We start from the raw sequence: 14,535 nt of genomic DNA on the forward strand, positions 1-14,535 counted from the left end.
AAAAAACAATGAGTTCATGTCCTTTGTAGAGACATGGATGAATCTGGAAACCATCATTCTCAGCAAAATGACATAAGAACAGAAAAACAAACACTGCATGTTCTCACTCATAGGCGGGTGTTGAACAATGAGAACACATGGACACAGGGAGGGGAGCATCACACACTGGGATCTGTTGTGGGGGAATAGGGGAAGGACAGTTGGGGGGTAGGGAGGTTGGGGAGGCATAACAGGGGGAGAAATGCCAGATATAGGTGACGGGGGGATAGAGACAGCAAACCACATTGTCATGTATGTACCTATGCAACAATCCTGCATGTTTTGCACATGTACCCCAGAACCTAAAGTGCAATAAAATATAAAAATAATGATAATAATAAAGTTCTGAAGGAAAAAAATGTTCAAAAGAGTTATGTAACTTCATTAATTTATTTGACCTTCTAATTAAGAAAATAATTCTTCTATTATCAGGACAGAAAAGGCATTGCTTTATTAGGAAAAAAGAAGTAAGACTGACCCCCAAATTACCTACAGCAAGGTTTAATGCCAGAAGATGGCAGAACACCCTGAACCATGTGCATTACAACAAGTCCCAGTTGTTGACAAATAAAAAGGCAACAGGCTGACATTCCAAAACACAAATGAGCTGGTGGAATTTATATATATATATATATATATATATATATATATATATATATATATATGTATGTATGTATAGTTGCAAAGATTTTGAAATTAATATTTCATATATATATGAAGTATTAATTTCAAAATCTTTGCAACTATCTGATTATTAAAAATAAAAAAATGAGGAATGGGAAAGCTGTGCTAATAGGTCAGTAGTAAACACTAACTCATTTAAAAAATAGAATTGGTAATAACCACCTATAAAAATCATAGAGGACTGCACACTAATTTTAAAAACAGTGCATAAATAGTTACCTATGTAAGTGAGTAATTGAAGAAAAAGTCATAGGTCATAACTAAAACTCTCAGATTTCTTCTCTGGAATTTCTTGATTATTTCTCAAGATATTTACTCCAATTCAATGTTACCTTTATGTTTTATAAGCAGTTTATCTATTCATGTCTCCATCTTTCTTTTCCTCCACACATTCTATAATGTTTGTATTCTATCTATGAAGAGAAATGTTTCTGCAAACTCACTTAGGTTATTAATGGATATTAATGATGCTTATCCATAAATCACAGGATTTGTATTTTTTTACATAATTTTTTGAACTATTTGAAAGCTACATTATTTGAGTGTGTCGTGTTTTACACAAAGGCTTTTGTTGAAATGTAAAGACTGAAGGCAAAAGATATTCAAATATGTTGACAATGACTAAGTCTGTCTACTGGAGATGGATTACTATTTTTTCTTTGCTTTCTCCCTGCATTTATATATCTGCATGCATGTACATTCATTATAAATAATGATAATGCAATGTTTTAAAAGACAAACTGAACAGTAGTGTGTTTTCCATTCTTTCAATACTCTGTTTCTTGCAAATATGAAGTATTTTAAAATGTCAAAATCAATACCCATTTTCCGTATAAGATATATACATTTTAAGAAGAATTAGGAAATGACTATTCAGTGGCAAGAGGCAGTCCAGTGAGGCTGTCCTCTGAGACCTTGCATATCTGTTTGTAACCCCACATCAGATCACGTAGGAAACTACTACAACTAAACGTAAAGATGGATTTTTAACTCTAGTGTGATATATGTGCACCATTTTTAATAGGAAATAAAGCAGTCTTCTGTGATGAGTATTTATGTATCTTTTTCCTTTATAATGTTCTCAGGAACCAGTTTTGTTTATATTTTATGCCTTAAAATGGTGATATATTTATCTAACACCTATTTTCAATTCTTATGGTCACATCAAGTCCAACAATTGAATTCAGAGAAAAGAAACATTCACTAACATCCTATTTTATTAATTAATTAAATGTTCGAGGTTTTGCTGTAACTAAGGGCATAATACAGGGTATAAAACATCAGAAATGGAATTTTTCTGTGACATCGATGAAATTCATTATGAATTAGAACTTAAGAACGATTTAAAATATATTTTAAATAGTGAGCACTGACATTCAGAGTTCTTTCATTCCTTTTTAATCCAATTCTTAACAGTCTGTAGCAGAATTTCAGAAGCACTACAATTCCTGCCAATAACCTTTCTCCAAAAAATAATTTCAGTCAGCATTATCACTCAATGCAACCAACAGAAACCAGAAATCCACTTCAGATGTCCTTCAAATAGCTAGAAGATGAATTCAAGGGGATACAAAACGTACAATTCAGAAGATGTGGCCTGACTTTGATACTTAGTTGGTCTGATAGAGTAATTTTGTCTCTATCTAGATCTCACCGTATAAGAAAAAGGAGGGGGAAAGGAAGCCGTAATGTGTCACCTTATCTAAATAAGGTACCTGTCATTTCTGGAATTATGTTTAAACTATGATAGATGTTCTTATTCAACAAAAGAATTCCTTTTCTCCCTAGAAAACAGATTTTTTTTTTTTTTTTTTTTTTTTTTTTTTTTTTTGAGACGGAGTTTCGCTCTTGTTACCCAGGCTGGAGTGCAATGGCGTGATCTTGGCTCACCGCAACCTCCGCCTCCTGGGTTCAGGCAATTCTCCTGCCTCAGCCTCCTGTGTAGCTGGGACTACAGGCACGCACCACCATGCCCAGCTAATTTTTTGTATTTTTAGTAGAGACGGGGTTTCACTGTGTTGACCAGGATGGTCTCGATCTCTTGACCTCGTGATCCACCCGCCTCGGCCTCCCAAAGTGCTGGGATTACAGGCTTGAGCCACCGCGCCCGGCCAGAAAACAGATTTTAAAAGGAGAAAGTAGTATAAATAAACTATACTTCCTCACTGTAGATACTGTGAACAATGGCAACTTAAGCTTTGATTAAAGAAAGCCTGGAATTTAGAGAGGAAGATTCAATTCCAGTACAGGACCAACCAAGGGAATGGTTTTCTTTAATGTGTCACACTGGTTTATTCCCTGCCCCCCGCCCCCACCACGTGTCGCATTACTTTTAAATTTGCTCACAGTGTATTTTAAAAATTCATTTGGTCATTTCTTTTTTTGCTTTTACGATAGAAATTGGAGTTCTTATTTCTTTTTACAGAAAAAAAAATAGGCTAAGTAAGTTATAAAAGTAAAATTTAATTTTTTAATTCTCCGGTCAGAGATGGAAAGAAATGAATCTATTTTTGTTAAACAATAAGTGAACAGTGAACAGTATGGGGAGATCATTATTTTGACCTTGTTTCCTTTTACTTCTGGTAACAGCATCTTACTGAAAGTGTGAATTAATTAGAGCTCCCTTTGCTTAGCCAAACTTTGTTTACCAGTGATGATCAATGCATAAGTGACTCACAACTTGCCAACCTTACTTCCTCACCTTCTTGCTTCTATAATGGTTGAAGTTTCATACATAACACAAGCCAAGTCAGATAGTTACCTTCTTGAATTTTTAAATTGAAACACAGATCGGGAGTGGGGGAATTGGTAAGGAATGTGTGAGTCCATAGGTTTTGGTAGCCAAGATTGTATTCAAGTCTCCACATTGCCTTAAGCAAGTTTAAAACAGATTTCTGCTGCTTACAACTAGATGCCTCAAAACTAACATATGCACTACTAAATGTGTATCATTTTTGGAACATCATAAAGTCAAAAAATCGTAAGTGATATCATTGTAAGTTGGACTGTGTTGAAAACATAATAAACAAAAAGATCAATATTATATGTAGCTATACACTAAGAATATGGATTCTGCTGTGACTTTGATCTTAGCATTTTAATACCCTTCATGCCGGCTAAAAATTTTAATCTATGTATGTCACTTAATATGGCAAAGAAACCCGCTATGTAAAAATGTTTCTTCCATTAAATCTCACAATTTCACCATATTGCAGACTGGTTGTGACTACTTTTACCCTCCTTTACTTCAATAGCCAAACTGTGTGTATAGGTTGCCCCTTACCCATATACACAGCATGTTCTCAGTGTCTTAGAGAGATGCAAGAATACAATCTCAGTTCTGTTTCTGCTGTAACCAGCCTGATGATATTATTCTTCCTTTCTTCTCTGATGTCTTCTTTTATCTCTTAACTTCTTTACCGATGTTGTTTCCTCATCCTCTTTCTTCCTCTTCTCCTTCATTCTTGTAACTCCTCCTTTTCCTTCTTCTCAATTCTTTCTCTCTCTCTCCCTCTTCCTCCACCCCCCTGCATCCTCTTCCCATCCCTCTCTCTATGTATCCCTTTGCCTTTCTCGTAAACTTAAATAGAGGATAATATCACCTTCTAAAACAGGCGTCCCCAAACTGCGCCCCCCTGAGGCCATTTATCCGGCCCCCCGCCGCACTTCAGGAAGGGGCACCTCTTTCATTGGTGGTCAGTGAGAGGAGCACAGTATGTGGCGGTCCTCCAACGGTCTGAGGGACAGTGAACTGGCCCCCTGTGTAAAAAGTTTGGGGACGCCTGTTCTAAAACAACAGACAAATAACAAGCAAAAATGTAGTCATTTCACACAATACACCCACACCTTCTGTGCAGCTCTTTCTTCTCCTTTTCTGTCTCTTACACACATACACACACACACACATACTCACACACATGCACAAACACACACATGCATTTCAGAAGAAACTTATATTTTATATACATCAAGTTAAACTTACTGGCCTAACTCAAGATAAAAATAAAAACGTAAGAACAGTACTGAAGAACATGCATAGGAGTATAAAAGTATCTATCAATCAACAGCCCAAAATTCAAAATATCTGTCTTATGATAAAAAATGTCAACCATGCAGAGGCAGAAGAATATGAACAATAATAAAAAGAAAAACAAAACAAGATTCTGAAATGACACAGGCAAAATAACAGAGAGAGATGGTATATGTTTTAGGTGTTTGAAATACTGTATTAACAATGGATGAGAATAACAGGAAATTAAGATTTACAAAAATAATTAGCCTGGTGTGGTGGCACACATTTGTAATCCCAGCTACTCCAGAGGCTGAGGTGGGAGAATCGCTTGAACTCAGGAGGTGGAGTTTGCAGTGAGCGGAGCATGCCTGAGTGACAAAGTGAGATTACATCTCAAAAAAGAAAAGAATGATGTGGACCCTGAGAGGAATTCAACTGAGGTCGGTTGGAGGAAAGCCCAGTATGCCATTGAGTTGCCCAACTTTAGGGGAAGACCACCTTCCACTCCATCCCCTTCTGGTTCCCCATCTATCTCCTGAAAGCTACTTTCACCACTCAACAAAACCTCGTACTCATTCTCCAAGCCCACTTGTTATCCAATATTCCCAGTACACCAAGGCAAGAACCCTGGGATACAGAAAGTTCTCTGTCCTTGAGTAAAGGCAGAAGGTCTAACTAAACTGATTAACACAAGCTGCCCATAGACACAAAACTGAATGAGCACACCATAACACGCCCAATGGGGCTTCAGGAGCAGTAAAGGTTCAACCCTAGAGGCTCAAAGATGCTCCCCACAACCTGCTCATCAGCATGCTCCCCCTAGGGGTTTGAGCAGCAGGGGTAAGGAAAAAGTGAGCCACACCCCTGTGGCACACCCTGCTAGGGAAATTAAGGAAAACTCTTCCCTTTTCACTAACGTCATCACTAAAAAAAGAAAAAAGTTAAAAGTTATAGTTAATAAGCCAATAAAAGAGATAAACTGATCAGATAATGAAAATTACTCAATTCAAAGGAAGGCAGAAAAAAAGGAATGTGAAAACAAACAAAATTCACATATATAGAAAACAAATAGCAGGATAATGCATTTCTATTCAACCCTATCAATAATCTCATTAAATGTAAATGATCTAAACATATCAATTAAAAGTCAGAGGAATGTTGATTGAATAAAAATCCATACACTGCCCAGAAGAAGCTAGTTTTAAATATTAGTGCTGGGATATATTGAAATCAAAGAAAAGAAATGAAAAAAAGGAATACTGATCTCTTTTTTATTTAATAATGTGATTTAAATATATATTTAAATATATATATATACACACACATATATATATATATATATATATATATATAGAGAGAGAGAGAGAGAGAGAGAGAGGGAGAGAGAGAGAGAGAGAGGGAGGGAGAGAGAGATGATCTTGCTCTATTGCCCAGGCTGGAGTGCAGTGGTGTAATCTCGGCTCACTGTAACTTTGACCGCCTGGACTTAAGCTATCCTCCCACCTCAGCCTCCTGATTAGTTGGGACCATAGTCATGCTGTAATGCCTTGCTAATATTTTGTACTTTTTGTACAAATTGGGGTTTGACATGTTGCCCAGGTTATTTCATTCACTTTATCCAAGTCCCTCGCCTCTTCAGTGTAGGCACACAAATAAATTAAATGTAAAAATATTTAAAAAAAAAAAAAGTCTGCAAGCATTAATCAAAAGAATGCTGGATGGGCTATAATATCAGTCAAACCAGATTTCAGAATACAGAATATTATCAGAGGTAAAGAAGATCGTTTCAAAATAATTTAGATGTCGACTCATCAGGGTAACATAAAAATTAAATTCTCACATAATAAGAAAGCTTCAGAATACGTAAAATAAAAACTGATAAATCTTGAGAAAAAAATTAAACCACATTTATAATTGTAGGTTATGAAAGCAGTAAGAAAATAGAAGAATTAGACATTATCAACTAAATTGACACCCATTGATGTTTACAGAACCTTCTAAACAAAAGCAGAATAACACATTTTCCACACACACGTGGAACATTTGCTAAACTCTGGCACCTAAAATTAGTCTAAATAGATATAAAAGAATTGAAATCATACTAGCCATGTTCTCCATCCTCAATAGCATTAAATTACAAATAAACAATAGAAAGCTATCTTGAAAGTACTTTTTAAGTAGTAGGAATATTTTTAATTATTGCAAAAGTTAGATATACTTTTACAGAATCCAAGGACCAAAGAAGAGATCAAAATAAAATTATAAAGTACTTGCATATTAAATGAATATAACAATAAAACATATAAAAATTTAAATAATTCTTCTAAAATGTAGTCAAATTTGTGACTTGAGAGAAGACACATATTGTCAGTATCAACAATATGAGATATGAAATGGTTCTATAGCTGTTAAAAGGATCAAAAGAGACTATTATGAAAACTTTGTATCAATTTATTTTCCAAGTTAAATGAACTGCAACAAAGGTCACACAGAAGAAATAGATTACCTGAAAAATCCAAATTGAAGTTTTAATGTTTTAATTTCAGAGCAAATTTTTTCAATATTAAAAAACTGGTAATTCTCCAAAAATTCCTTCAGAATTTGTAAAAATAATGATATATTTTATTAACCAAATATTTCTTAAATATTTTTACCTTGACATGTTGTCAATGTGAAAATAATTTAAGAAATTATTTGTGTGTGTGTGGCTATAATATTGAGCAGCCACAATATCAATGTTATTATCTCAATGATTTGTATATATGAATTCATAAATATGTGTACAGTAAAAGTCACAAATTAACATGTTATGTTTAAATAATCACATGTCGAGAGACAGTAGACTAATGGTTAAGAACCCAATGTCTCAAGCTAAATCACCTGGTTTCTCAGCCACCTTCAGAGTTTAGTAGCTGATGCCCCGTGACCTCAACTTTCTTTTCTGTAAAACCAAGATCAATAATAGTACTTAATTCATAGATCATAGGTACATTAAACAAGTTAACTATATAAGCCACAAGACTCTTACTTGTCTAATAATTAGCTTATATTAGTACACATTATTATATTTATTCATTAATACAAAGTATTTCTTCCCTGAGGACTCATATTAACAAAAACAACACTAAACTGAAAAGACCACAGACACTAATTTAAAAACAAAAGACAATATTTGTTCCTTCAAATTTTATGTATAAGTAAAAGAAAGTTGAACTACATAGTATGTTATACAGATTTTTAATACATCCTTACTTTTCTCTATTCTTTCAAACCATTTCCAAACAAAATCTACCTATACATTTTTAGATATTTTTGGTTTCTCATTCTTTCCTAGAAAATATGGAGAAAGATTTCATAAATAATGTGTTATTTCCATCTTACTTAGTACAGAAAATTCTAACACAACATGTCCTTGAAAGTTCAAAGAATAATTGGTCAAATCTTGTCTGAACTTTTTCACTCCAGGAAAGAATGATACTGTCAATCCTATAGACAGTTTATTCAACCACTTTCTGTGCTAAACTTATGACACAGCTTGTATGTAATGAGATAGCCTGTCTTATTTCAAAGCTCAGGCTCCATATATTTTAAAATATATTTAAATGCTTTTTGTGCTATCAAATAGGAGAGACGGTTAGAAGTAAGAAAAAAAATCTTCTTATCTCTGTTGTTGACACTTTAAGTGTTCTGTGTTTGGTGAATTTTAGAATATGACATTATGAGGTTCACTTAGCTATTTGAAATGGTAATTAGGAAATTGTAAGTTGTACCAAATCATGTTATTTAACTTTAATTATAATCCTCGCTGTCTCAACTGATAAGTTACTAGACTAAAATATTCTTTAAAATATAAAACAGAAAATACTTATTACTCTAATCTGTTCTTCATATTCCCAACTTCTCATTTTTGGGGAGATGGAATTATTTCTAAGAGTGTCAACTGAGTTAGGGATGTAAAGACTAGGAAAATTAAAATTGGGATACCTGACAGCTAAGATGAGAAAGCAGTCCCAGAAAAATTTGATTTCAAACATTACTTCTTGCAAAGTGATTGTGTAAGTAAAACATTGAATCTCAACAGAAGGGTTAATTCTACACTCAGTTGTAATTCGGTTTCACTCTAAAATACAAGGGCAACTGCCACCAATCAGGGTAAAGATAAGAGATTAAAAGGCTCAGAGTGGTGCTACTAGTTACTACAAAAATGAATTATGACTTTAAAAAATGGCAGAGTTTCTGCAAAAGTTGAAAGAATAAGATAAGAAGTTACTATATGAAAATATCACTGGCCTGTCTCTTTTATCTCTCCCTCAGCACCAAACAATAATCTACTCTGTAAAATTTCAGATTATGTTTAAGCAGCAATGAATGTTGGATTGATAAATGGCGTTTCACAGTTGGAAAATGAATCTATTTCATAAACGAATAAAACCAGTCATTTATTTATTTAATCTCTAGAGGAGGTATCAAAAACAAAGTTTTCAAAAATTACACTAAAAAATTAATAGTTGTTGGGATCTGGAATACTGTCTACTATTTGTTATATAAAAAGTGTCAAAAATTAACACAAAGCAATGAGAAAAAACTGGAAAACTACTGATTAAAGGATTAAATAAAAAGAAAGTTATGTTTTCATATCTATATAATTTTATATAGCCATTCTAATTCTTTTAAGAGTCATGTACCACTTTTGATTCTCTCTTCAGAAAAATTTGGTTTAGCTCATGCATCCAAATACTTGCATAAATTTTTATGACTCTTAGCATATTAATGAACTCTAAGTTAAAAAATTGTTGCTTTATTTAAATGAGATAAAAGTGGTTTCTACCTTCATCAGGGAAGTTGGGTAAGCCCAGTTCTCTGAAGACAGACTGTTGTGACTGTATAAAGCTCAATTCATTGCAATCTGCCCTTTGTTATATTTCTACTGATATATTATAGAACAGTTAATGTGCCAAAACTTCTAAGACCTTTTGTAAGAGAGAAAATATTTGGATTCATAAAACCTCAGTTGCTAAGATTTCTGTTATCTGCTTTAATTTAGTAAGAGTCAAGACAAAATAACCATATGACAGGTTTTTAATGGGCACATTCCGTTTAGGCTGATCTGTACATTATTTTACTTTAATTCACTTGTATAAAACTACCTGGCATATCCTTGTGAGGGCAAGGTTATTACTAGTGTAAATTCTGCTGCCCAGAAATTTTATAAAATATTATGGAGAACCATAAGGTTCTCTTTTCTTCACATTAAAGTATGATGTGGCAGTCTGAGAATTTGTGTTAATAGGTAGTAATATATTTGCCTAGATCTTCTACAGTAATATGAAATTGTATCGGATCTAGTAAAAAGCAGAGTTTTTAAAATTAGTTACAATTTTAAATGCAGCCCATTTTAGACACTTAATATCATGTAAATTTTCTCCTCTGGACTCTGAATTTCAACCATAGAATACTCTTTGTCATATACTTTACAGTAAAAATATAATCCTGGCAGAACAGCAATTACCCCTGTGACACATAACATTGGACCAGAGCTAAACAATATAAATTTTAGTTTACCCTTGGCACTCTTGTTTTTTCAAGCCTTTTGCAGCATTTTTTCTTCTATGAGTTTCTCATGGCTTCCTTATCCCTCTTCCGTATTCCTTTTCTGGGCTACTCAAAAGATCTCCACTGATCCAAATGCTACTAGTCTCTATATGGATGAACTTGGATAAATCACCGTAACACTTTGAAAATGAGTTTGATTCCTTGCAAAGAAGGTAAAATAATGGCAGGCTATTATGAGGATAAAACGAAATAATATACGGAAGACAGTGTCTTGCACATATCAATTACTAGAATTATGTTTTTGTAATAAAAACCTAAATGTTAAGCAATAAAATATATGAATCAGAAATCTTGTAGAGTTATTTGTTTTTGAATGAGAGCCTGTTAAGATCAAAGGGATGAAATTTAATGAAGAAATGACTGACACTAAAATGCAGATTTACACTACAAATAACTGACGACACAGATATGTGCTGTAGGTCCATGACCTGCTCAGTGTCTTTCACATTACATTGTCTTTGACCCATTTTTCCAAAATTCTGTTTCAGAGATGTGTTTAGAAAAATAAAGCACAAAATATTTATTAAAATAAAGTATGAAATGTATCAATTTTGGAGCAGTTTTATCAAGCTAAAATTACTCTTTGACCTATCCATTGACAACATTCAAAATGCATGCTTTGAGAAATGAGATAAAACATAGTTTGCAAAAATATTAACTTATGAGAAAATAAAGAAAATAAAACATGTTTCACATATTGCATTTGATTTGCAGCACAAATTTTTCGAAAAAGGAAGCGAGAGGACAGAATATAAAAGTATCGAAATATATGATGATTTATAAACTTTACATCATTGTGACTGCAGCCAACTATTATGCTCACTGGCTCTGCCTATATAAATGTTGCTTTTCAAAATGTACCTTTTATTTGTTTCATTCCAACAAAAGTACTGGTTGTTCCAAATATTTCTGAAAAATATAGATGTCCAGGTGATATATTAAAACATGTAGGTGAAACTAGTGACTATCTCTAAATACAAATTAAAAGATATCAGCAAACCATAAAAATGATTTACACATTTTCAGTGAAATCTTAAGTATAAAACTTCAATTAAATGCCTCAGTATTTTGAATCTGTCAAGGCATTAAACCCTGCAACTGTATGTCATAAGATTGTATTGTTTAAGATTTCACTGTAATGATGATAATGATGTGAAAACATTTTAAAAGTTACTTTGAAATAGAAAATGTATGCACGAGCTTTATATTTACCTGTGAAATCTCATTTCTAACACCTTTTTCAGTAACTCTGTGAAATAGAAAAGGCAACAGCTCATGAGGCATATTTTCCATCATCTTGAAATGCCCTTTATCCTAGTAACTTACTTTCTAGCTCTGCATGCGTTTTAAATAACTGCTTTGCTAAAACGTGAAAGACGTTAAAAAGCAAAATGAACATATCATCCGCTAAAGAAGAATGCTGAGGGAAATTGAGGTCATTTAAATTATTGGTAAGACGCTTATAACCCATAATGGTAATCATGACAATGAAAAGATGTCAAGGAAATTGGCAGGCAATTGTGGACAAGGTGACTATATAAGAATGATGTCATTTCCCTCCTTGGGCAACATAAATCCTGAGGAAACCCTTGTCATTACTGTAAGTTATATTTCCCAATGTCAAGTCAAAACATAAACCAAACATAAATCATCATAACAAGTGGTCAGTGACAGCAAATTAAAATAATAAGACTTTAGTTGTTCAAAGATTTTTTCTAAATTAATTCTTTTGATACCAAAGTACATTTTCAGAGAATTTGAATTGCCTAAATTCAACTTTTCAGATGAAAATTAACTTACCATCTTCATTCTAAATTATAGTGGAATTTTTACTTTTCCCTTCCAAAGTCTACTATTTTTACTCACCCCACCCAGTAGACTTACATGGTTTAATATTTATTACAATGGTATTTGAGCTTAAGAGTACTCTATGCTGTAACTGTGGAAAATAAATAAGAAAAATCATTGTAGGACACATTGCAAACAATGATATTTTATTAACTTGGATTAAAACAGTTTCTCACTGGAATTCAAGACCCAGCATCAAATAACTACCCCAAAATATCTGCCTGAGGTAAAATAATTCCAATAAATATCATTGTACAGGCCACTAAAAATTGATACAGAGTGTGTTAAACAGTTGTCTTAAAGTGTTAGAATAAAAATTCAAAAATATCAGAAACAGAAATGTAGAGGATGCATGAGAAACTCTCTGAATTCTATGGCTTCCTCATGTTATTTATCACTTCTAATGATTAGGCTTGCTTCATCTAACTACAAAGTAATACATAACCTGGCATATTTTAAGTTTTTTTTTTTTTAATTGGTGGGGGCTATCACAGGAAATTCAAAGACAGATTTAACACTTAATCAAAGTAATTATATTAACTAAATATTTTGATGCATCACGTTTTGATATTGTATTTCATATTTATTTGTTTTTCATTTATATATTTGTTATAATGCAATTATGAATCTTTGGAGAAATAAATGAAAAAAAGCAATAATTCAATAGTAGTGTTTACACTACTTTTGCTGCTATAATCTGGAATTAATAGGAGGCAATTATGGTCATCATTACTGCCCATCACTAGTGTAGAATTCTAAACATAAGGTCTTTTAGGCTGATTGACAGCCCCGTTGATGCTATGGCGACCCCCATGACCCACAAATACACCCCTGGAGGGCCTTCCAGAATTAGAAAATCTGAAGTAGTTGGAAGATCATGAAAAGCAGAATAACAATCAACCCCTGCGGCACCTAACTAACCTGAGACGTTTTTCTGTTGTTTCTTATTCCGGACCCAATTGATGAGGCAGTTGGACTTTGTAACTGACCTTGGTCAACCTCGTGACTCCAGATCCTATGTCCCCTCCCAGCTTGCAAAGTCCACCCTAAACTGTAACTTCTGTAAATTTCCACTGCCTACCCCAAACCTATAAAACCAACGCCTATCCCACTGCCCTCCACTGACTTTGTGGACTCAACCCACCCTCACCTGGGTGAAAAAACAGCCATGTTGCTCACACAAAGCCTGTCTGGGGGGGTCTCTTCATTCAGAGCCTGCGTTTTAACATTAAACATATAGTCTTCCTGTCCATTATTAAAGAATAGTTACTACATTTCATTAAATTTTCCTTCACATGTAGTGTACTTTCTTGTATATAGATAATAATTTCTTAATTTTACATATTATATAGGTTAAAATTTCCTAGAGTCTTGAGTGCTGAAATCAATCAGAAAACATTTTTAAAAAGTATTTCTATGCCTTTCACGGATTTGGAAACTGCTGTCCTATTTTCAGCCACTTACCTTTAGCCAAACTCTCTGCATTTATATACTTTAATCTTCTGTAGTGAATTTGTACCTTGATTACTTAATAATATTTAGAATCTTTTCATAATTCCTTCCAATTTGTCTGTTCCTGAATCTGCATTTGAAATCAACATCAAAAACCAAGTTGAACAAATTTCTTATATCACAAACCTAGGACAAGGTTTTCATTTATTGGACTGCTTTTTATCATCATTGCCTTTGAAAAGTCTCTCCAAAATAACGTCCATTCTGGTTACTTAGGTTTCTTTTGATATTTTTACTTATCAGGTATTTTCACTTACTGCCTATCTGTGCTTCCAAAAAGTTGGTTTTTATTTCAGCCTTAAGACTAATCATTTTAACTGCACTTTATATCTTTATATTGTCATCCACCTATTTCTTCATTTAGTAGTGTTGCAGATTTTTGCTCTGATTATTTCTCCTACTCTCTGCTTTTAAAGTGGAAGACAACTTTTAAAATCCCTACACACATTACATTTTTTAATCAGTTGAAAAAGATTTTTTCTCAGAGTTACTGATAACACATAATGCTATTTTTCTTAGGATTCTCTGAGAAAGATTGCTAAAAACGTGTTTCTAATTTGTTCAGGCATGGCTGTGAGTGAAGGAATTCCTGCAGACAAGTAAAAATATTGGCTGACTTTTAGATGACTTCACTGGTCCACTGATCTTACTGTTTAGTTCAGAACAGATAGGAGAAAAATAAAGACCCAGACTATCCCCATGTATATCATTTAGTTTTAACTGCATAGCAAACAACTGCAAAACCAGTGGCTAAAAACAACAAAAAGTTATTAAGCAATTATGTGGGTTGAAAATTTGTCCCGGGATTTGCTGGACCTTGCTTTGCT

This window comes from Saimiri boliviensis, chromosome 5 (genome assembly GCF_048565385.1).
Source record: "Saimiri boliviensis isolate mSaiBol1 chromosome 5, mSaiBol1.pri, whole genome shotgun sequence".
NCBI lineage: Eukaryota > Metazoa > Chordata > Mammalia > Primates > Cebidae > Saimiri > Saimiri boliviensis.